The following is a 23,074-nucleotide window of genomic DNA, read 5'->3' as shown; positions in this document are numbered from 1 at the left end:
ATGTATATATATGTGTGTGTGTGTGTGTGTGTGTGTATGTATATGTGTGTGTGTATGTATGTGTGTGTGTGTGTGTATGTATGTATGTATGTATTCTTTTCCCGTGAATAGATTTTGTCCATCTCTTTAACCCTGAATCTACCCACTAGGTCAAGGCAATCTTTCTAAAGATGCCAAAAAGTATGACACAGTAGCTCACTGCCAGGTGCCAGGTGTTGCCCACATTCATAAAATGGTGGTAACTGGGATATTGAGTTGACTAGTTAGTGACTGGGGTTTGAAGTAATGGTGGTAGCTATCAGTAGTATTAATCAATCTTGCTCAGTTCTAGAAATTCGGTGTGTCCCTCAACCACAGACAATCAACCCAGTCACAAGATAAAAGTGGAGCGACTTGAAGTGGGTGAAGCAGACACCAGTCACAAAACAAGTTCACACCAAGGGCAAGAACACATGGACTCCACAACAAGTCGGCAGCTGCGTCCTCACAGAACTCACATGACAATGTGATAGCCAGTGAGAGCATCAGAGATGCTTCACACTAACTCAGCCCTTCAGAGGACCAAGATGCTGAGATGGAATAAGCTATACCACCCCAGCCTTGACCGAGGCAGATTGTTATAAGATGCTAAGCATGCAGGAAAACGGAGTTGCAGGGCCTGATCTTCCATTGACTGGATAAACTTGCCCAGAGTGCTGAAAAGTGCCAGATCTTCCCACATAGTATGAAATATGAGATATAATCTCTACTGCATATATTCACTCAGAATAATGCAGATAAAAGCTCTTTAGTCTTGAAAGCACAGTGCAGGTGTATCTTTTCCTGCTGTTTTAATTGAAGCTTTAATGTTTGTTAAAATGATGCTAAAGTATGTGTACATATCTGTGTAGGGGCACATGTGTATGGAGGTGTATGTACACATGTGAACGCATGCATGGGTTAAAGATCAACAGCAGGTGCCTTTCTCAATCACTGTCTACCTTATCTTCGAGACAAGAGCTCTCGTTCAGCCTGGAGATCACCCAGTCAGCTAGACTGGCTGGCCATTGCTTCTCCAAGGATCTTCCTGTGTCTCGGTGGCCAGTGCCAGAATGTATACCTGTGTGTACTCTTGTCCTTTTCACACAAGTGCTGATGATTCAGCTTGGGACCTCATGCCTGTGTCTTACTGATCCACGTGCCCAGCCCCTTCTCCAAGGGTTTTTAAACTGTAGACTAAGAGTCTCTGATTTCAACATCATCTTCTCTGTAGGAAGTCTCTTCCTCTAACATCACTTCCGGACTGTCACCCAATCCTGCTGGCACAACTTTCAGAATACATCCATAATCCAACCACTCCTTCCAGCTCTGTGTTTATCTCTGAGCCCCCATGGTCTCCCTTCTTCCATTTCAGCCCTTCTTCAGTCTACTCTCCAAGAGCTGTTGGAAAGATCCTTCAGGAACATAGCCACGTGACTCTTTTTTCTGACATCCTATGAGTGGCTTAATTTCAGTCAGAGCAAAACCCACGGCCATGACACTGATTTAATGACACCACATGACCCCTCCTCCCCTCCTTGTCTCCCTCCTCCTCATTCCCTCCTCTTCTTCCTCTCCCTTCTCCTCCCCTCCTCCCCTCCTCCCCCTCTTCCTTTTCTTCCTCCTCTTCTTCTTTTTCCTCTTCCTTTCCTTCTTCCTCCCCTCTTGCTCTTCCTCCTCCCCTCCTCCCCTCCTCCCCTTCTCCCCCTCTTCCTTTCCCTCCTTCTTCTCCTCTTCCTCCCTTTCCTCTTCCTCTCCCCCTCCTCCTCCTCAGATATCAGCCCTCCTGCTCGCCCCTCAGCAAACATCACTTCAGTATCCTCACCAGCTTCTATTCCCAGAACCTGGAATGCCAACAAAATCAAACATGTAACTCCTTTGAATCATTTTCCAAGTAGACCTCTTTAAGTAAAAACTACTATTCAAATTACATCATCTCTCTTTTTCTGCTGGTTTTTTGTTTTGTTTTGTTTTGTTTGTTTCCTTTTTGACACACCAAGATATCGAGCTAATTATTCTTCTTGGGTAGTGTCAGAAGAGAATGCAAGCTGTGTGTAACCAAGAGCTGTTATGGCTGTGGCTGTAGTCAGGACCCAGAGCAGAGCTGGGTCAAAGCCTGTAGGCTAAAGAATAAAAGGACGGGTGACCTGTTAATGCCAGTCTTGATGTTTAGGGCTGATATGTCCATCCTTATTATAACAGTCCATTGATGAATCAGCCATATGCAGATATTATATCCCTGCCAATCAGCTACAATGATTACTGTAACTCCAGAGCTCGAAAATAAAGTACAATAACAATGAGGTATGGCTGCATGCACCTCTGATAGCAGCTGAGGTGGAGAAAGGAGAAGCCCTAGAGCTTACTGCTAGCCATCCTAGCCAATTAGCAAGCTCAGTGAGAGCCTGTCTCAAACCAGCAGGTATCTGAACTTACGATGGCCATGGTTGCTGGCACAAGCCTGCACAAGATCAAGCTAGTCATCCTCCAGTATGATGATAGAGGGTCTCGCAAGGCCCTGCTAATGCTTAAAAGATACAGGCAATTGATGGGTACTGGGGGCAGGAGAGTTAGTTTCTTCTGTGGTAAGGCCCGTGGTAGGTTGTCCATGGTCCAATGAATGGTACCTTAATCACTTATATAGAGGCTACCTAAATAGACTCAGTGGGCTGTAATAAAAAGAGAAATGAGAGAAAGAAGAGGAAGAAGAAATAAAAGATGATAAATATAATGAATATGACATGAAGTTGGGAGGTAGAGTAAGAATATATAGGAAGAGTGGAGGGAAGGAATATAATGTAAATACATTGTTCTCAGGTATGAAATTAACAGAGGAAATAAAAGTTTAAATCACCACCACCACCATCATCATCATCATCAGAGGGGAAAAAAAAAAAAAACAACTCAACCTCTGGCTACCTCACTCCCATGCATGGGTACACATTGTTACAGACATTAACAAAATGCACCAAGAAAAATGTAAGGGGAAGTAGACAGACCATAATTCTATTACAGTTAACAAATCTGTTCCTTTAAAGAATGAAAGTTGTTTTAACATTTAACTATATTGACTTCTCAAAAACAAACAAAACAAAACAAAACATCAAAACTCGCTGACAGACATGAGCCTCTGAGATGTCCAACCTCACAATCACAAGGACCTGAGTCTCCTCGGTTTTCTTCTTCCAATGTAGGGGAGAGAGCAGGAGTAAACTCATCACCACGTAACACTGAGCTTAGGCAGCGATTCCCAGGATTTGTAACCATAAACCCCCTATGGATCTGCCTTCAACATTCTTTGGGTGAGAAATAAAAAGCCTGGTTTATAATTTTTTAAACATTGGAAGAGAGCAGGAGTAAACTCATCACCACGTAACACTGAGCTTAGGCAGCGATTCCCAGGATTTGTAACCATAAACCCCCTATGGATCTGCCTTCAACATTCTTTGGGTGAGAAATAAAAAGCCTGGTTTATAATTTTTTAAACAGAAAAAAGGGAGGGGGGCTGCAGCCCTTTAAAAGTGTCTCAGTTGGAAAGGGCTATTTTTGGTCAATGATCTATTTTTATTTGCACTCTGCTGTTTCTTGAGGAGTCCAATGACAAGGACCTGTCCTTCAAAGTTTTAGTCTGTGGGCACAGAATTAGCATTTACAATGACTCTCCCAGGATGCACTGCTCAGGCTTCTCTCCTTCCATCCCCCAGCAGCATGCCTCCATTTTCCCGCTCTGCTCTCAGAAGGATAGTGAAGGCAGTGTCTGGACTAACCCCTATTTACATCCAGAATATTCTCAGGAGGCATAAAGGAATTTACAAAAAAAAAAAAAAATTAAAGGACATGCACATGGGATTTAATTCCCAGTTCATATCTGTTTCAACCATTGTTATTGTTTTGATTAGCAATCTCATTTTAGGTCATTCTTAATAAACTGACACATATACATGCGTGCACACACATATACACGTATACACACAGAGAAACACACACACACACACACATTACTCGTATTGATTCTTCAGCAAAGCCAGTTAATGCAGGGCTAGAGTGCTCCAAGCAGCTGTCCTCGTGGACATTTTTAATAAACACAAACATCAACTGGGAACTCAGAAAGAAGGTCAGATTGTTTCATCACCCAGGCTGACGCTTAATACAACCACCTGATCAGGTCAAGGGCAGTTCTAGAACACAAAACAAAACAAACAAAAAACAAAACAAAAGGAAGGTCCCTATAGTTGCCTGTCAAGCAAATCTTCAAAGCAAGAAGACCTGAGTGCACTAGAAGCTGCTACAGGAGCTCAGGTAACTGGAGCCAGAAATTCTTTCATGGTGATGTAGCGGCCTTGCCAACTGGGCAGATGATCTTGAAGGCCCTTTCCTTTATTCTGGCCTTGGTCTCCATGAAGTCAGAGACAAATGACTCTCAAGCACTTTGGAAATGCACAGGCTCATTACAGAGGCACTCATAGAATTCTGAATGTATCTGCTTCAATTCAGAACTTGATATATCCTGCTGCTCTACTTTTAAGCCATAAGGGAAAAGGCTACAGACAAATAGATCTGGAATCTAATCTATTTGATTGCAAAGAGCCATCCTTAATCAAGAAGGCTACGAAGCAGGCATGGAGACGAGGGAGCAGGACAGATCTTTTATGCCAGGGGTGTTTGTTGATCTGTTACTTCATGTCTCCTTATAGGAGTCTTCACAGACACAATTTTAAGGAAAGAAATTTATAATTTCTTTTTTAACAGAAACTAGCTTTGTTCTTTCCCCAAATATATCAGCATCAAACTGTCCTTTATATGTATACTTGTGTGTGTATTACTGTGCATGTGTGTTGGGGGGTGTGCACACAGAGTCAGAGGAAGCCATTTAGGGTACTTATTTCTTACTCTCTGTTATATTAGCATGAGACAAGACTTTTCATCTAATCTATCTCCACGCCCTCACAGTACACGTACAGCTATACCCGCCATGGAGAAAAGAAAATATATTTAGTTATTTACCAGGGGGAGGGGAGTGTTAGGGTACCACTGCATACATGTGGAGGTCAGAGGACAACCTTGAGGAATTGGTTCTCTCTTTCCACCATATGAGTTCTGGGGATCAAATTTAGGTGTTCAGGCTTAGCTGTAAGCACCTTTATCTACTGAGCCATCTTGCCAGCCCCATACCTATCTTTGTACACAGATTCTGGGGATCTGAACTCAGGTCCTTGTGCCTTGCAGCAAATATTCTCACCTACTGAGCCATCTTCCTAGTCTTGAATTAATCAGCAATAAACATTTAGAAAGGAGAGTGGATTTCCATGGTGGATCTGAACACCTTCCAGATATCTTAGCCTCATGTCTCCCTGAGAGCCTAAAAGAGATCCCTAGAGCAGGTTTCTCAGCAAAAGATACAGCTAACAGAATCACCTCTAAAAGTGCTTTTACAGGTGCAATGGAATGAAATGGTGTCAGTCACTGAAGACATGGGATGTATAATGTAGCAGGAACTCACCTCTAAGTAAATGCTATTTAGAAGAGATACTTTTTGGGGATCAATGGGGCACCAGTGGAGGGTATTCAAAGAGCTTGCAGCACTGTTCAGATGAGCTCGCTACAACATTTCTCACCCACTCTCCGAGTCTGTGTGTGTCATTGGCTCTGCCCCACCTCACCTCCAAGGGCAGGGAGGGTCGAGTAGTCCAGGGCACAGGCAGCAATGTAATCTACCAATTGCTGCAATTACTCTAACCAATAACTCACTTTAAGTGACAGAAGACTAACCTAGCACCTCAGAAAAGAAAATGCTTCTCAGTGTACATATGAAAGTTGTCACTGTCCCTTTTGCTCCCACCCTGCACTCCTCAGTAACACAGAAAGTTGAAGAGACTCAAACTCAGGTGATACTCTGAAACACCACAGACTTGAGTAATTCTCTCAGCCAAGCAATGACCTGTGTCTTAACACTTCCCTTCAGCAGCATAAGCTGCTCAGTGAGGATCTCCACATGTCTGGCATTTACATGACAACATTATAGCATTCATGGCATTGACCCTAAATGTCTCTTCATCTCACTCTTTAAAGGCAACTCTCGTTCAGACAGACGGCTGGGAGAGCAGTCATGCAATTTCTCTTTGTAGAATCTGAACTGCCGTTTAGACCCATTTTATTACCTTTCAATAATGAGGTTTGTGTTTTGATTGGGACATCAGCCACAGAATTTGCTCGAATGACTATTTCCTTTCTTACAGCTTGCGTAAGGAAAGAGAGCGCACGATTAGAAAAAGCAAAGGCTGGAGGGAAAAATAAGTGGGATTAGAGCTTTTTTGTTGGTGTTTTTCTTATCTCAATTACTCCGACGATGAGGCCTCCAGAGTCTACAGCAGCCACAGGCATGCATGGAGCCATCCCGAGTTTGTACTCTTTGCAGTATCATTTATGTTAATAAAGGTTAATAAAGGAAAAATGGAAAACAATTTAGTCTCAGTATCTAGGCATAGACCCTCCCCTTCTCTTTCTATGGTATGTGTGTGTGTGTGTGTGTGTGTGTGCGCGCGCACATCATCTAGATGCCTGATTCTCCTCTGGGCGTCATTTAATGTGTAATCTCCATAGTGGGCCAGTGGGTGGGAATAATTAACAAATTGGACACATGTTGAAACTGAGACAGAAAGGTGGCATTACTTACTCCACGGTTAACAAGTAACTGTGGTGGGCTGACATGTACCCTGTCACTGCCTCCTGTTTGGTTTATCTGCTGTGCAGTGCTAAGGATCAAATTCTTGGGTAGGATTGGTCAGAGGTTCTGCCATTGAGCTGTATCTCCTGACTTCTCTCCTTTAGTTTCCGTTTGCCCAGAGAAGGTGCTACTCACTGTACAGAACTGTTTCCAGTTTCCTTCTTCTTCAGAGCAGTGTCTAATTACTTTTGTTTTTTGAGAGAGGGCCTCTCCCTGGGACTTGGAACTTGTCCAGACTAGACAGCCACTGCGTTCAGGGATCTGCCTGTCTCTGCTTCTTCAGCAGGAGGATTGCAAGAGTAATCTGCACTGTGCCCACGTTTGGATATGAGTTCTAGGGTGGAAATTAGCTTCCATACTCCTGTGCAGCAAGCAGGACACTAAGCTATATCCAGCCCCATCCACTGAACCCTTCTTGGTTTTGCAAGTATAATTTAGCTACAACATTTCTCCCTTCCCTTTCTCCACTTCAAATCCTCTCATACAACCCTCCCTGTTCTCCTTCAAATGTCTGGCTTCTTTTTCACTAATATTGCATGCCTCTATGCATTTGTAAATACATATCTACCTGCTCTTATAAACAAAGTTGGATTAGGCCATGGCCACATTTCCTCAATCCCATGATGCCTAGCGCTGCTTTTGCGTGACAGGAGCAGAACTGAACCGATCTGCCACAGGGGTTGTATGCCCAACAGACCCAGAAATATTTACTATTCACCGTTTATAGAACCAGCTTGCCAGGCCCAGACCCAACGTGTACAGATGGTGCCAGAAGCCGTGTAAGAGCACAGGTTGTCTGTTTCCTAAAAAGATGTATTTGTTTTTATTTTCTGCAAATGTGTGTTTTGCCTGCATATGTGAATGTATACTACACGCACATTCCGGAGTCTGCAACAGGATATAGTATCCCTGAGAACCAGAGTTGCAGATATTTCTGAGCCACCAAGTAGGTGCTAGGAATTTAACTTGGGTCCTCTGGAAGAGCAGCCAGGGCTATTAACATCTGAATCATCTCTCCAGCCCACTACAGATTGCTTCTTTTCACCCAGGGAATAACCTGTAATCTGGCCAAATACACTAACCCCTAACTTTCCAGAATCAAAATGCCTCTCCAGGATATTTTGGGTTCAGTTCTACAAATGGAGATCCGATGTGTGGCTTTCAAATCTCTCTGCAGTTCTAGTTCTGAGCACGTCAGCACCCAGTGCTGTGTGCTGAGCTCCTGGATGCCAGGCTCCTCAGTGACTGAGCAGAAAGTTGTCATCTCTGTGTGTATGCCCTAAAGCACGTGTTTCATGTCTCTGTCATGTGTTCAGTTATGGAAACCATGGGCCATTTGACCTTCTTAGAGGAGGTAGCCAAGATCTCCCTCTTCTATGTTCCTCTTGTCTCCATCTTCCTCTTTAAGAGGGCTAGCCTTTCCAGAATAAATCTGGCTACACGAATCAAGAGATGCTAAGGAGCTAATGATGCTTCATTGAACTGCTACTCATTTTAAAAGAACTTCTAAAGCCCTCATGATTTCATAACCCTGAATACAGTATTCGACTCACATGCATCTCAACCAAGTCTTTCAAAGATCACATTGCTAACCTCAAGGCCTCTCCCATACAAAGTTTTCCTTTCCTCCCCCTCTCCCCAATTTAAAATCTTGATGTCTAGTGCCTAAGCCTTTCTATGGTAAAACACTGAGTAACTCTGCTGCTGGTCTACTAAGACCTACTTCTTCTAGCCTGGCTGTTACCGCGTGAGGCACGGATTATGCTAAGCAGTGAATATAGAGCAAGCCTGCTGTCAACGATTGACCAAAGAAGGTCTTTTGTTGGAGTTTGAGTTCTATGCCTCTAGCTGCTTCTATATAGCACTAGCCAGAGAAGCTCCGAAGATCCCCATATTCCAAGACTGACAAACCCTGTTTCACTCTAAGCCGATTTTGTTTTATACGCCCTGTCATGGTCATTGGTGTTACCTGTGTTTTCTTTTTCAAAGCAGAAACCTAGTCCTTGGCTCTCTCATCTCTTCTTCTTCCCTCGCATCTAAAGAGCCTTGTCTACTCCATCAGTGGAATGCTATTGTTAATCAGAACTCCAATTTCAAAGGCACCAACCAATCCATGCCTCCATAAATTCATCCAGCACCATCGCACCAATCTCTAGTTTGGACAGCTTCCTTCTGCTGGAAACCCCTTCCACAAGCCTGCGCTACCTCCTAAAGCTCAGCATGGCCTATCCCGTCATGTATTTGCACTACTGTGATCCACCCTTAGATCTTCCACAGCATACACTGTATTACCCATCAGAGCCCTGCTTCTTAACTAACGAGGCCACTTCTCTTTTCTCTGTTCAACTATCTGTCCATTTGATGCTCCAGTAACACCGAATCAATTATTTGCATTGCTGGTAGTTTCTAGGGTGTTCCAGGTACTCTCCTTTTTGGTTAATTTCCTTCTTTCATCTTGGCACATCAACCATGATTAGGCCATTCATCTGCACTGTCCTGACTATGCTGTGCATTGAGGATGTACTAAGGCCAGATAGCTGTCCATTAAGGTTTGCGCGGCAGCACAGAGGAAAGCTATCTCCAGAGAAAGAGGTGCTTTTCCTTTAAGGTTCCCCCTGAACCCCTCACATCTTTCTGTTACTGAAGAATATAACTAAGAAAGGATTTTTGTATTTTCATGCCTTATCTCTATACTAATAATGCCTAGTGTTCTATAAGACCACGTTAACAGGAGAGCCTAACCTCGACTCCTCAAATGATCTGTCCTCTGCCTCCATTACATCTCTCAAAGGCCATAAGCTAAAAAAGAGCAGGGGTCACGCACACCAGCTTTGCACCCAATTTAACATTTGACTCCACTCTTACGGGTCGAGGTCACTAGGATCAGGCTGTTCCTCTTCTGTGAAGTGGGGCTAACAATGGTATATCCCAAGTGCTGCCCCAAGGAGCCAGTGAAGTAATATGGACAAATCACTGCAAACAGCCCAAACAACACTAGCATAAAACAACCACTCACTGATGTTACCACCCATCGCCTTGTATTTAGCACATAAGGACCAAAGAAATAGCATTAGATATAAATTAATTCCTTCTTGAAAGGTCACCTATTGTACAATCCCTGCCTTATCTATGATTTCCCGTTGTGTTGAATATAGAGTTGCACATGCATACGCACACACACACACACACATACACACACTTTTCCAACCAAGGCTTGTTTATCTGGGGATGAGAGGTGAAGAAGAAGGACTGGTGGTTATGGATGTTAAATAAACAATTTTTCCTTACAACAAACCTCTGCACCCTGTTCTCACCATGTCAGGGCCTGTGATGACTTAGTGTCTCCCAAGCATGACCAAGCGATTAGCGGGGCTGTGTCCATGCATCTCGACAGTAATGGGAGCTCCCTTTCCATTTGCCATGTATTGAAGGCTGAGCGCTTCGCTGCCTCGTGCATTTTCAGCTTGATGAATTCATTATTCCCTGCATTTTCTCCTCCTTCTTTTACAGAAAAATCTTTTTCCCCCCAAAACGCCAAGACTTGTTCTTTCTCCCTTTTTTTTTTTAAAAAAAAGGGGGGGGTGAATTTTTAACTGCAAAAAAAAAAATCTTTACATCACATCTCTAAACAGCTCAGCTGTATCCAGGGGTACCCCAAGAAAAAGAAGAAATAAAAATACAAGCTTCATAGTGCCAAGCCATGGTGGTATCTCTCATTCAATGTAAGTATGCGGGCATAAGCTGGTGTTCTCATCGAAAAAAGAATTATCATTATAGCTGCTAATATATTATTGGATCTGGAAGATGGAGGCTGAAGTTCTCTGTGCTAAGGTGGTAAGGACATGCAGACCAGAGCAATGGAAGACCGAGTTCTCGCACCCTGCCTTTTCTCCTGGAATGCACTCTTAAGCACCCCCACTTTGAGGGCACATGTGCCCATTTGGACCCACACTCACACACAGGCACACACTGCAGGTTGGCAGGAGTAATGTCTGCAGCTTCCACTCCTCTAGGACATTCTCCAGAGAAAAGGGGAAAGAGAGAAAATTCTCCTTCTGAAACAGAAAGGTGGATCACCAAAGCCACCATACCTCATATGGAATCGGTTCCCAAACACAGTCTTCATCTATGCGACTATGTGGCTCGCAGCAGCTAGCGAACTGAAGGGGACACCACAGCCAGCAAGTGGCAAGCGATGTGGCTAAATCTGAATCAAAACAGAGTTCGATGAACAATAAGAGCCTGGCCTGTGTAGAAGGTAACATCCCCTACAAATGTGTAGGCCACAATAACCAACAACTTCATGTCTATACCTGTGGGACTCTAAGCAACCAGCAGTAGTAGTGTTTAACTCTCCCCTCAGGAATCACAAGTCTGTTCCGTCATAATGGCAGGAAGTAACTTACTGCTTTAAGCCTAGGTTTTCTTGTTTTTCACTTGCACTGTTGCAACCTACCAGATAGGCAGGGCAGTGCTTGACTGATTTGTCAAACATGCTTAGCAAATATTCTGCTATTATTGGAATTAGTAACATATATGGTAACTCTAATTTCTTTTCCTTTTTGGACATTTTCTGATATCTTTTCAAATACTTATTTCATCTTTATCAAAAGCAGGTATTAACATTGCTTCTGGATTAAGAGTTTTGTCATTAAAAGTTTATATTTTTACCTAAATATGAATAAAAGGATCTGTATTATACACATATAAATAAAATGAATCTGCTTCCCCAAAGTGAACAATATTCAATGATAGAACTGAATTTTTTTGCAATATGAACTAAGATATCATAAAAAATGGTTTGTTTTCTATGAGATGATGTCAAAAGGGCCCTGCCTGCTAACTGGGTTCCCAATATAAAGCAAAGACTCTTCCTGCAGAGGTGAGAGAGTCCCAGTGGAACTCTCCTCCATATGGTGAAAGAGCCCCACATCCTGCCATCCTCGTCAGAGGTACAACCTTGCTGTGGGCACAGTTGATGCGTCAGATCTAAATATAGGGTCACTGTGAGGCTGGGGGCGGGTACAGAGGTAATAAGGGGGAAGCCAGGTGGAGGCCCTCACACTATAAATAACCAAAGAATACGGCTGCATTTAGAGGCTCCTGTGTGAAGGATCTTGTGCTTTGTTTCAAAGACAAAAGTCAGAGTCACATCCAGCTCTCTGGGACACCCTGGCAAGAACAGACTCTCAAATATATATATTCTTCCATGTTTTCTGAGGGAATGGCCGGCCACTCTCAGGAATGTGACTTTCATACAAAGGAACACCAAAACAACACCAAAACACCAAAGTTTGGTTTGGCAAAGTCTCAACAAACAGTATGAATCTTTCATTCACAAGTATCTGTTTTTCTGACTTGTCCAAATTTGAAGTTTTTATGATGTTTTGAGAATTAAACCTGATAAAGTCAACCACACCTGTAACGGGAAAGTGCTGACTAGACAGAATGCGAAGAATATTTGATGTGTAGTGAGACTGGCCCAGGTATCTAGAAAAGAATATCTGTTCAGCAAAAACATGGCTGAAATTCTCTGGAATGTCTCCACTAGATTAAAGCTTCTAAGGTACCTGCTGTAGAAGAGAGTCTGAGACTTGGCCCACTGGAGAATCACCTGTGTAACCAAGGCTATTCACAGGTACATTGTAACTGGTAGCCAAGGCTATTCACAGGTACATTGTAACTGGTAGCCAAGGCTATTCACAGGTACATTGTAACTGGTAGCCAAGGCTATTCACAGGTACATTGTAACTGGTAGCCAAGGCTATTCACAGGTACATTGTAACTGGTAGCCAAGGCTATTCACAGGTACATTGTAACTGGTAGCCAAGGCTATTCACAGGTACATTGTAACTGGTAGCCAAGGCTATTCACAGGTACATTGTAACTGGTAGCCAAGGCTATTCACAGGTACATTGTAACTGGTAGCCAAGGCTATTCACAGGTACATTGTAACTGGTAGCCAAGGCTATTCACAGGTACAATGTAACTGATAGCTAAGCCAAGGCTATTCACAGGTACATTGTAACTACTGTGCATTCCTGTCCATAGAATGGGATCTGTATGCATGTGGATTTGTGGAGTCTCAGCAGAAGCCAGGGTGCATTAATAAAGCAAGGAGTGAGCCCCAGGCATGCATGCTGGCTGCTTTTCCTTTTTTTTTCTTTTTTTTTCTTTTTTGGTTTTTGGAGACAGGGTTTCTCTATGTAGTCCTGGCTGTCCTGGAACTCACTCTGTAGACCAGGCTGGCCTCGAACTCAGAAATCCGCCTGCCTCTGCCTCCCAAGTGCTGGGATTACAGGCGTGCGCCACCACTGCCCGGCTTGCTGGCTGCTTTTCATCTGTGACACCACTGACACTCTAACATGCTTAATTCTGGATATTCCTTATTAAACAACAAACTCAAGAAAGAGCCCATCCAAACCACTAGTATGTGTAACTATTACTTCTCATTATCACAATGGCTTCTTTCCAGGAAAAAGTGGATCTCACACTTCAGAGTCACAACAGAGTTAGCCAGTCTGGAAATCCCTTCACAACAGGTTCAAATCCCCAAACTCCTTATGAGGGTAGAGTCCATGATAGGTCTCAACTTCGAAAGGTATTGACCTATGTCAGAGGCTGTCTGCGCTGCTTACCAGGATCCTTTTGGAAGTTAGAATATTCTAGTTTAAAAGCTTTGTAAACCTTCTGGATGTCCCTAATGCAAAAGGTAGAAAGATAAGTGTGTGTGTGTGTGGGGGGGGGGTGGCTGTTAACAGTAAATGTACCTCCCCTGAAAGAACTTCCACACACTTGAAAAGGCTGTTGAGTAAACCGCAGAGAGAAATGAGGGTAGTGTCCCATGCACACTAGGCTGCATGAAGACAGCTTCTTTAAGTAGTTCAAGGTAAAGTTGCTGCTTTGATGACAAAATGCCTGTTGGTGGCTTTGCCTCTCCCTATGACACTCCTATCTCCCCACTGCTGACTCTCTGACATATATGATAGGATTTTCATTTTGCAATAATGAGCCTTTCCATAGGGTTTAATGGGATACTATTCAACTACTCTATACCATAGGAAGTACAGTCTTGCTTTGTAGCCATTTGTGTGGTACTGTTTATCAACTACCATGATCTTATCATTCACAAAGACACATGGGGACAGCTGGTAACAAGGCCCTCAGAGGACAAGGTGCTCAAATCTTTGAGCTGATCCAGGACTAGGATGGGTAAGGAGGGGCTTCTAAGAATCAAGATAGACTCTGCCAAGAAAGCAGAAAAGGAATAGGAAATAAAAGACCAAGAAAGATGCAGTCACTGAACACCAGTATTAGAGCTGGAACAATAATCTCCCAGACAGGGTAAAGTTGAATGTTAGCTTCCAGAAACAATGCTGGAGAGAAGATAAACTAACTCTAAAGCTATAGGCTGGAAACTTCAATCCTCCTCACTACAGAAATCCCTCTACAGTCTATACACCATTAAATATCTTGGTGGCATTTCTTAAAGCCATCCATTTTAACTATAACTGACTTCTGAATTCTACTCCATATTCCCCCTGGCTAAGGTGACTTAGGTGTGACCATTAAGTATCCTTGGAATTTTGCTGAAGGAAAAATCTTGTTGTTAATATATTTAATTTTTGGTTTAATATTTTATATTTATATGGATCATAAGCATTTCCAAGCAGAACAAATTATTGTTTATGGTTCCCATAGACAAATATTAACTTACAGAATTGTTTCTCTCCCTTCAACAACTTCCCACAAAAGGCCCAGAGATGAAGTCGAGTCTACAGGAAAGCTTGGGAGACGGAACCTTGAACAGACATCATCATGTAAAAGAAAGAAGGTTTCAAATGCACTAAGTCAAATGCAGATCTCAAAAAATTCTTCTCATTTCGTAGCTTATGTATGGAAAAAGTTTGAAAGAGTTTTCTTAAATGTTAACAATAATTTCAAAAATGTATGTAACATTTCCAGTAGTAAGTAGTATAACTGAAACAGCCTTTTAAAACTAGCAATAGAATGTTTTTTTTTTTTTAAATCCAATCAACATAGTAGAGGAGAGACTAAATTATATTTCTATTCTTCACAGGAAATGGGATTACGAAATCATGGCTGGCATATGAAGAGGCAATCAAAGATCATGTGGCAGAAAAGAGAAATATTTTAAGGAAGAGTATCAGACAACTAATTAAAATTTTGTTTTTCTAGCTTTTTAAGTGTGATATTTGTAAGCTTTGTTAAATTAAAATTTTGTTGTGATTTTCTCCCCTCTTCTGAACAAACACAGTTGCTTGTGTGCCTAATTTTATGGCTTTAATTTTGTGTTCATTCCCTCTCCCCTCTCCCCTCTCCCCCCCTCTCCCCCCCTCTCCTCTCTCTCCTCTCTCTCCCTTCTCCCCTCTCCCCTCCCTCCTCTCCCCCCTCTCCCCCCTCTCCCTTCTCTCTCCCCTCTCTCCCCTCCCCCCTCTCCCCCTCTGTCCCCTCTGTCCCCTCTGTCCCCTCTCTCCCCTCTCTCCCCTCCCTCCCCACTTTCCCCTCCCTCCCCTTCCTCCCCTCCCTCCCCTCTCTCCCCCTCTCTCCCCTCTCTACCTTCTCTTCTCTCTCTCTCTCTCTCTCTCTCTCTCTCTCTCTCTCTCTCTCTCTCTCTCTCTCTCTCTCTCAGTTAAGGAGAGAAAGCATGTTTCTGTTTACCAGTCAGTTTAGGAAAGGAGACTGCAAGAAGACCTGTGAGTCTGTGGGGAGAGGAACATCACAGCTGATGCCCCGCCCACCCCCACCCCCTCATCTCTCTAGCACTAAAGGTGACAGACCATTGTCATACTACTTAATACTCAGGGTTTCCTTTAAGCTTCCCACCTCAATCCTGCTGGGTCCAAGGTTTGATGGGGGCTCCCATTTCCTACCACTGCTGCCCTAGGAGCTTGAGTGTGGGAATGTCAACAGTCTGTTGACAGAGCAGGGGTTTTCACTTTCCATTTTTCTTCTAGTCCAGAGAAGGGTGGCCATCATCTGTAACTTTGCTTCATTCCCTGTCTACTGTGATGGTCTGTCTATACAGCTGTAAAAATGTACCAGGGAATCCATCCTCTAATGTGGTTACACCCACTGGGTGACTGAAGAGGAATTATGATATATTTCATCTCCTTCTACCTTTGGTGAGCTCACTCTGACCTTTCAGAAATTCCCAGTAGAATCTCACTCTGCAGAGACAGCCTGTGAACACCTTCTACTTCCCATTCTAGGTTATAGTCCTTGTGTTCTGGCATCCCCTCTTCATATAGATCATAGCCTCGAGTCTTTGTCTTGGGGTTTGTCTCCATGGGAACTCAATCTAAGTGCTGGAAGAGTCAAGTTCATCTCTCTCTCTCTCTCTCTCTCTCTCTCTCTCTCTCTCTCTCTCACACACACACACACACACACACACACTCAGAAAGAGAAAGAGAAACAGACAGACAGGCACACACCCAGACACCCCCCCCAGGCGTGCGCGCGCGCACGCACACACACACACACACATACACACTCGCAGACAACACACCCAGAGGCATACTCACAGACAAACACACACATACACACACACACACACATACACACACACACACACACACACACACACACACACACACTGGGAAATAAAGAAGATACAAAGAACTGCATAATTACTGTTCTTTTGTTGTATTTATGCCTATCAATGTCTCTGTTTTCTAGTTTCTCTGAACAGGAGATTTGAGATAAAAACTATCTCTAGGACTTTTGTTCTGCATGATCACTCTAGAGAATTTTTGGACTGTGGGTCTCTGTCTTTCATCTTATCTGTTTCTATACATGATCACTCATACTAACCAGTTTCTTTTCCATTGACTGCTTTAAAAAAAAAAAAAAAGATTATGTTTAATTATGTATGTGTGTGTGCTAGGTGTGTGCACATGGGTGTAGATGCCAGGGAAAGCCAGAAGAGGGCACCAGATCCACTTGAGATGGAGCTACTGGCGGTTGGGACCCCTCCCCACCCTGCCCCCTGGGGTGGGTTCTAGGAATTAAACTCTAGTCCTCTGCAAGAGTGGTACACACTTTTAACTGCTGAGCCACCTTAATCATTGAGGTCACTTTATTGTAACTTTCTGTTCTCAGGTTACAATTTAGCTGATTAAAAGGCACTTGTTACAAACTTGCTGTCTCCTTATTGCCACCTGTTAGGTAAGACTTTAGCTCTGCTATCTGCTCAGACAGTAGTTGGTCTGGAGTCATTCTCAGTTTCTGTCTATCTGTCTAAGAACCTCATCTGCAGGTACAGTGGGCTCTGCATCACTGGAACTTATCTCTTTATTCTCCAATTCTCTGGTTGGTAAATAACATTTATTGTTTGCCTTCCCTGCATTTGCCTGTGGTTGTTTTCCCAGAAAAAAATCTGTCCATTTGGGAAAGCAGCCTTGGGTGCCTCTGGGACTGTCTTCTGCTCTAATACCAGTATTTTACCACATCTTGAAAAAGAAGATCTACTATGAATAATTATTCCAGGAAAACTGAATGGGAAAATAAATAAATAAGTGGGAGTCAGGGGCAATCTTGTGGTGGTTTAGATGAGACAGGTTCCCTGTGGGCTCATGTATTTGAGCAGTTGGTCCTCCACTGGTGATTGTTTATAAAGGTTATGGGATCTTTAGAAAGGTTATGGGATCTTTAGGAGAGGCAATCTCACTAGAGGAAGTATGTCATTGGATGTGAGCTTTGAGGGTTTATAGCTTACTCCACATCATCTTTTACCCCACACCCTCTTTCTGCTTCTTATGTATGAATAAATAATATTACCAGCCATCTCCTGCAAGCCTGCAAGCCATGCCTTCCTGCCATTATGGGTTCTAGCTTTCTGGTACACTGAGCCAAAATAAACCATTTCTTCTACAAGTTGCTCTTATGTGTATATGTATGTATGTATATATATATATATATATATATATATATATATATATATATATATATATATATATAGAGAGAGAGAGAGAGAGAGAGAGAGAGAGAGAGTCTCAAGTTATCATTTTCGCTGGGATGGAGAAGAATCACAGTTAATTGCAACTGAATAGAATTGCAGCAATTATACTTCCAATACAGAGATAGGTGCTTTGAAACAAACATTTTTTTATAGAATTTCTCATCTAAAAATTAGAGAGTGGTTAATTTCACACAAGACAAAACTTATCATGATATAATTAGATAATTCCAAAGAGAGATTCTTCCAATGTATCACTTTTTCTCCTATTAAATGCACAACTAGTAAAGGAAAACAGACTTTGTCGTTGCCACTAAGAAAAGAGAAACTCAACCCATATCTTTGACAGCATCCACATACAACATTCACACATCTTCGGTTGCACATTCACACATACACACACACACTCACACACACACTTACACACATACTCATACACACTCACACAACACACTTACACACTCAAACACACACTCACACACTCAAACACACATACACTCACACACTCACACAATACGCTTATACATACTCCACACACACTCACACACTCACACAACATACACACTCACACACACACTCACATATACCTACGTCCACCTGCTGAGCCATGGTTCATCCCCTTCCTTCACTTTCATCTAGTTTCCACAGATTTCTGCCTGAGACCCTGAAGCAGATGGTTGACAAGTCATTTTCTATCAGATAGGCATTCTGAAATGTTCTGGACCATGAATGACAGAACAGCTTCCTAACATTTACTTTTGAGAAAAGTAGTCTGCCTTTTACTTAGGTAGTTCACAGCACATTAAGAAATTGTTTATTAAACTCAGAAATCAGTGGGTTTCAAAATGATGTGACCTTGGGTTGGCATGTGACTTATTCTGCAGAGTGCTTGCCTAGGATGCACAAAGCCTTGGGTTTGATCTTTGGCACCACATCAAACATGCCTGTGATCATAGCATGTGGGAGATAGAAACAGAGAGGCAAGGAATTTAAAGTCATTTTTACCTACACATGGATGTTAAGGTCAGCCTGGGCTACGTGAGACTGTCTCAAAAATAAAATGCAAAGTGGAACATCATTAGATGCTTTCCAATATGAGTCTGTGTTCAGGTCTAACCCTCCAGACACTGCCAGTGTGGTCATCAAATGGTGGGACCTAAACCAAAGGGTGACCTGCACCAGGAGTAGAATCAAAGTGGATAGTTCAAGTGTCCTCCCAATTAACCAGCATGGACTCCCCAAGCCCCTACAACATAAGATTTTTGTAATTAGAAACAATGGATCCTGTTTTAGAATAACAGTACTTGCTACTCACACTACAAAGATAAATAGGTAATAACAATACTTAAGAGACGCCGTTGTAAAAGACTTGTTAGCCTCACCATAATGTTGTTAACATCTGAAACAACTAGATATCTGCATCCTAGAGTCTGCACAAAATCATTTCTCATCTACTTCATTTGGCCGTCCAGAGTGTATCAGGAGCACCATCCCCTGACAGAACAGTTACTTGGATTTGATGTGATTCTGTCTTCATGGAAGCTCCCTGAATTCCAAGGGCCTGCTGCTGCTGCTGCTGCTGCTGCTGCTGCTGTCTTTTCCCTCCATCATGATCAGATCTCAGGCAAATATCCATGCCCTTTAATTCCCTTACTTCAGATAAAGCATTGGATCAACAAAAATGAATTGGACATAATTTCTATGTTCACAAGTCTTTTCTCATCTACTTGGAGGAAACAACCAATGGTGTGTGTGTGTGTGTGTGTGTGTGTGTCTGCCTGTGTGTCTATGTTTCTGTGTGTGCCTGTCTGTGTGTCTGAGTGTGTATCTGTCTGTCTGTCTGTGTTTGTATGTGCCTGTCTGTGTGTCTGTGTCTATGTGTGTATTTGTGTGTGCCTGTCTGTGCGTGTGTCTGTGTCTGAGTGTATATCTGTCTGTCTGTGTATCTGTGTGTGTATTTGTGTGTGCCTGTCTGTGTGTCTGTATCTCTGTGTGTTTCTGTGTGTGCCTTTCTGTGTGTGCCTGTCTGTATGTCTGTCTGTGTGTCTGAGTGTGCATCTGTCTGTCTGTGTTTGTGTGAGCCTGATTGTGTGTATTTGTGTATGCCTGTCTGTATGTGTGTCTGTATCTATGTGTTTCTGTGTGTGCCTGTCTGTGTGTGCCTGTGTCTATGTGTTTCTGTGTGTGCCTGTCTGTGTGTGTCTGTGTCTCTGTTTGTATGCATGTGTTTCTGCGTGTGTCTGTGTATGTGTCTGAGTGTATGTGTGTGCCTCTCTGTGTGTGCCTGTCTGTGCCTGTGTCTATATCTCTGTGTGCCTGCCTGTGTGTGCCTGTCTGTGTGTCTGTCTATGTGTCTGAGTGTGTATCTCTCTGTCTGTCTATGTCTGTGTGTGTATTTGTGTGTGCCTGTCTGTGTGTGTCTGTATCTCTGTGTGTGTTTCTGTGTGTGCCTGTCTGTATGTCCATCTGTGTGTCTGAGTGTGCATCTGTCTGTCTGTGTTTGTGTGTGCCTTTCTGTGTGTGCCTGTCTGTGTATGCCTGTCTGTATGTGTGCCTGTCTAAATGTGTGTCTGTATCTGTGTGTGTTTCTGTGTGTACCTGTGTGTGTGTGTGTCTGTTTGTATGTATGTGTTTCTCTGTGTATCTCTGTTTGTATGTATGTGTTTCTGTGTGTGTCTGTTTGTATATGTTTCTGTGTGTGTCTCTGTTTGTATGTATGTGTTTCTGTGTGTGTCTCTGTGTGTCTGAGCGTATGTGTGTGTGTTTCTGTCTGTCTGTGTCTTTGTATGCCTGTGTGTCTGTGTATATCTGTGTGTCTGTGTGTATTTGTCTGTGTATATCTGTCTGTCTGTCTATCTGTGTCCATGTGTGTGTTTCTGTGTGTGCATGTCTGTGTCTGTGTGTGTGTATTCTTAATATATATATATATACACATACATACATACATACATACATACATACATATATATGAAAGAAAGGTGAAATCCTTCTAAGGGGTAAGGACAATGGCAAAACACAATATAACAGTATGTGAGAGAAATCCAGGGTTGTCCCTTAAGCAAGTATCTTATCTGGATGGTCCTAGTGTAAGGTTTGCTGCAAATCGCAAATTGTCTCTGAAAGATACATCCTGGGTATGCTTTACTTATTTACTTCATTGACCCCCTACTTGTGCCTCAAGAATAAAGCTCTTTGCCCAAGTGTACTACACCCCATCCCTACACCCCATCCCTACACCCCATCCCTACACCCCATCCCTATTACATGTCCTGTTTGTGAGCTTTGCCCCTGACTTTTCCTAGCATGCCAGAGAACGCTGTGCTGCTCACAAAGGCCACAGAATAGCAGGGAGCTGCAGAATGCGCGTGGAGTCTGGATTTTTTTCAGATGAAATGAATCAGCTAGACTGGTGTGGACTCAGATCGGATGGGAACGGGGGCTTCAGTGTGGCCAGGCGTCCAAACCGCACACAGTACTTAAGCTTCCGAGCCGCCAGAGCTTTGAGATGTTCCTTTAGTGATATTTAACTACTCATGACAGGAGATTCTGAAAGCTTTTTGAAAGTCTTATTCACTAATGGAAAAGCCTCTTACATATTTTATAAAACTAAACAAACATCAAAGTTAACACTTGAGTGCAACTTGTTTTTCTAAACTCGGAGCCCCGTCAGCATATAAATCCCTACTGAAGGTTCTATTAAAGCCAATAGTGGGGGAAGAGCACTAGCTCCCTGAAGGCCAAGACTCTAGTTTATGTCTTTGTTCCCCAGTACCCAGAATCTTCCCTGACACAAAGTCAATGGGCACCAAGGTTTACTTAATTGTATTGGTGGTGGGGGCGGCGGTGGCGGGTGGCGGTGGCGGCGGCAGGATATTCGTGTGAGATATTTATCTACATGAAGCGTTTAACTTATTCTGGTTTTCCTTGAAACATGATTAGCTAGCTCTGGAATTAAAATTGCAAATGCAAATAATTTTGTTTTGTATATACAGATATAGAATGCCACTATAAACATGTCCTAAGCAGAAGTCCCTATACTTCACAGGTGACACAGACCGACAGAGGGTGCAGCCTGAGAGCAGTTGGCACTGGTCAGTAGCTAACTAGGAGACATGCACTGAGCTAAATGTGTCCACGGTCCCTTTCAGTCACACGTCAGCAAACAGGTTTCCCCTTAACTGCCACATCTAAGTATCGCCTGCGCCTGCGTGTTCTCCCGTCCCTTACCCTGCCTTCCGTCGCCCACCGTCTACTCATCCATCCAGTGGTCTATTAGACGCCACTACTAAGGAGAATGTAAGTTCCATGAAAGTAGGAACCCAGTGTTGATTCTAACTCCGGGATCTTCAGCAATAAGTAAAAACTCAATTAGTAGTTGATGGATGAATGGTCTGACTTGTCCTTTTAAAACCCATCTGCAAAGAAGACACTTAGCTCCAGAAACCTGGACCCAGACTTCTCTAAGCCTCATTCTCTTCCCGGTATCCCACGCTGACATCCCCACATAGTAAATAAACAAAAAGTGAGGGAAAGCCAGCCCTTCCTGCCTGGCTCCCTCTGGCTCCTCCCTGATCTGGTAAGGCACCAAGATCCCCAGTTCTAGCTGCCTTTGCCCACTGTTAGGGGAGCACGGGGAACACGGGGAGCAGAGTCCACGCGCCTTCATCACATTCCCTGTCTCCTCTAGCTAGCCAGTCTGCAGGAAGGAAAGTTACATAGTTGCAGTACGGGAGCAGAGACAGAGACCAGCAGAGGCAGGAGCCGGCTGAGTCACCTGAAGTCCCTGCAGTACTGACCCACAAGGCACAGAGCAGGATCCGAGCAGTGGATTCCTCTGGACTCACCGGACGATGACAAGGGTGGATCCCAGGTAACGGTTTTCCCTCACTGCAGCCTTGCCCATGTATATCCACGACCCTCCACCTCTGAGGCACCCTGTTGAATGAGTCACTCCTGGCTACATTTGTGCCTCAAAAAAAAAATATTGGGTAGAGATTGCACTCACTCTGGCTCCCGTTCCACGATGATCTCACCCCAACTCCTAGTCCATAATGATGAGTTTCTGCTGGAATTATGATCCGCAGCTCATTTTCAGTTTCTTCCTCTAGAAAAAAAAACACCTGACTTTTATCTGCCTGATATGTTAAACTTCACCTCCAGGTAAATATTACTTTTCCCTCAATATATTTTTATTTCATGAGTATGATGGATGAAAACAGGAGCTGCTGTTGTAATTACTCCAATAAAATGAATCTTTTTTTTTTCATTCACATTTTATCCCTTATACGGGTTTATTTTCTTTAAGAAATAAATGCGTGGTGTGTTTCTGAGTTTTCAATGTGAGTATTTTTTTT

General features: G+C 43.2%; 1 protein-coding gene across 1 annotated transcript in view; it reads right to left on the bottom strand.

Moving 5' to 3' along the window:
* The window catches only part of Esrrg (estrogen related receptor gamma), a 479,885-nt gene extending 457,067 nt beyond the window's left edge, over positions 1–22,818 (bottom strand). Inside the window, exon 1 of the mRNA XM_052200978.1 lies at positions 22,726–22,818. The gene's annotated coding sequence lies outside the window, so the exon portion shown is untranslated. The remainder of the gene's footprint in view (positions 1–22,725) is intronic.
* Between the last annotated feature and the right edge of the window lie 256 nt (positions 22,819–23,074).

The sequence above is a fragment of the Apodemus sylvaticus genome, chromosome 12, assembly GCF_947179515.1.
Source record: "Apodemus sylvaticus chromosome 12, mApoSyl1.1, whole genome shotgun sequence".
NCBI lineage: Eukaryota > Metazoa > Chordata > Mammalia > Rodentia > Muridae > Apodemus > Apodemus sylvaticus.
This window is presented reverse-complemented; position numbering and strand designations above follow the sequence as displayed.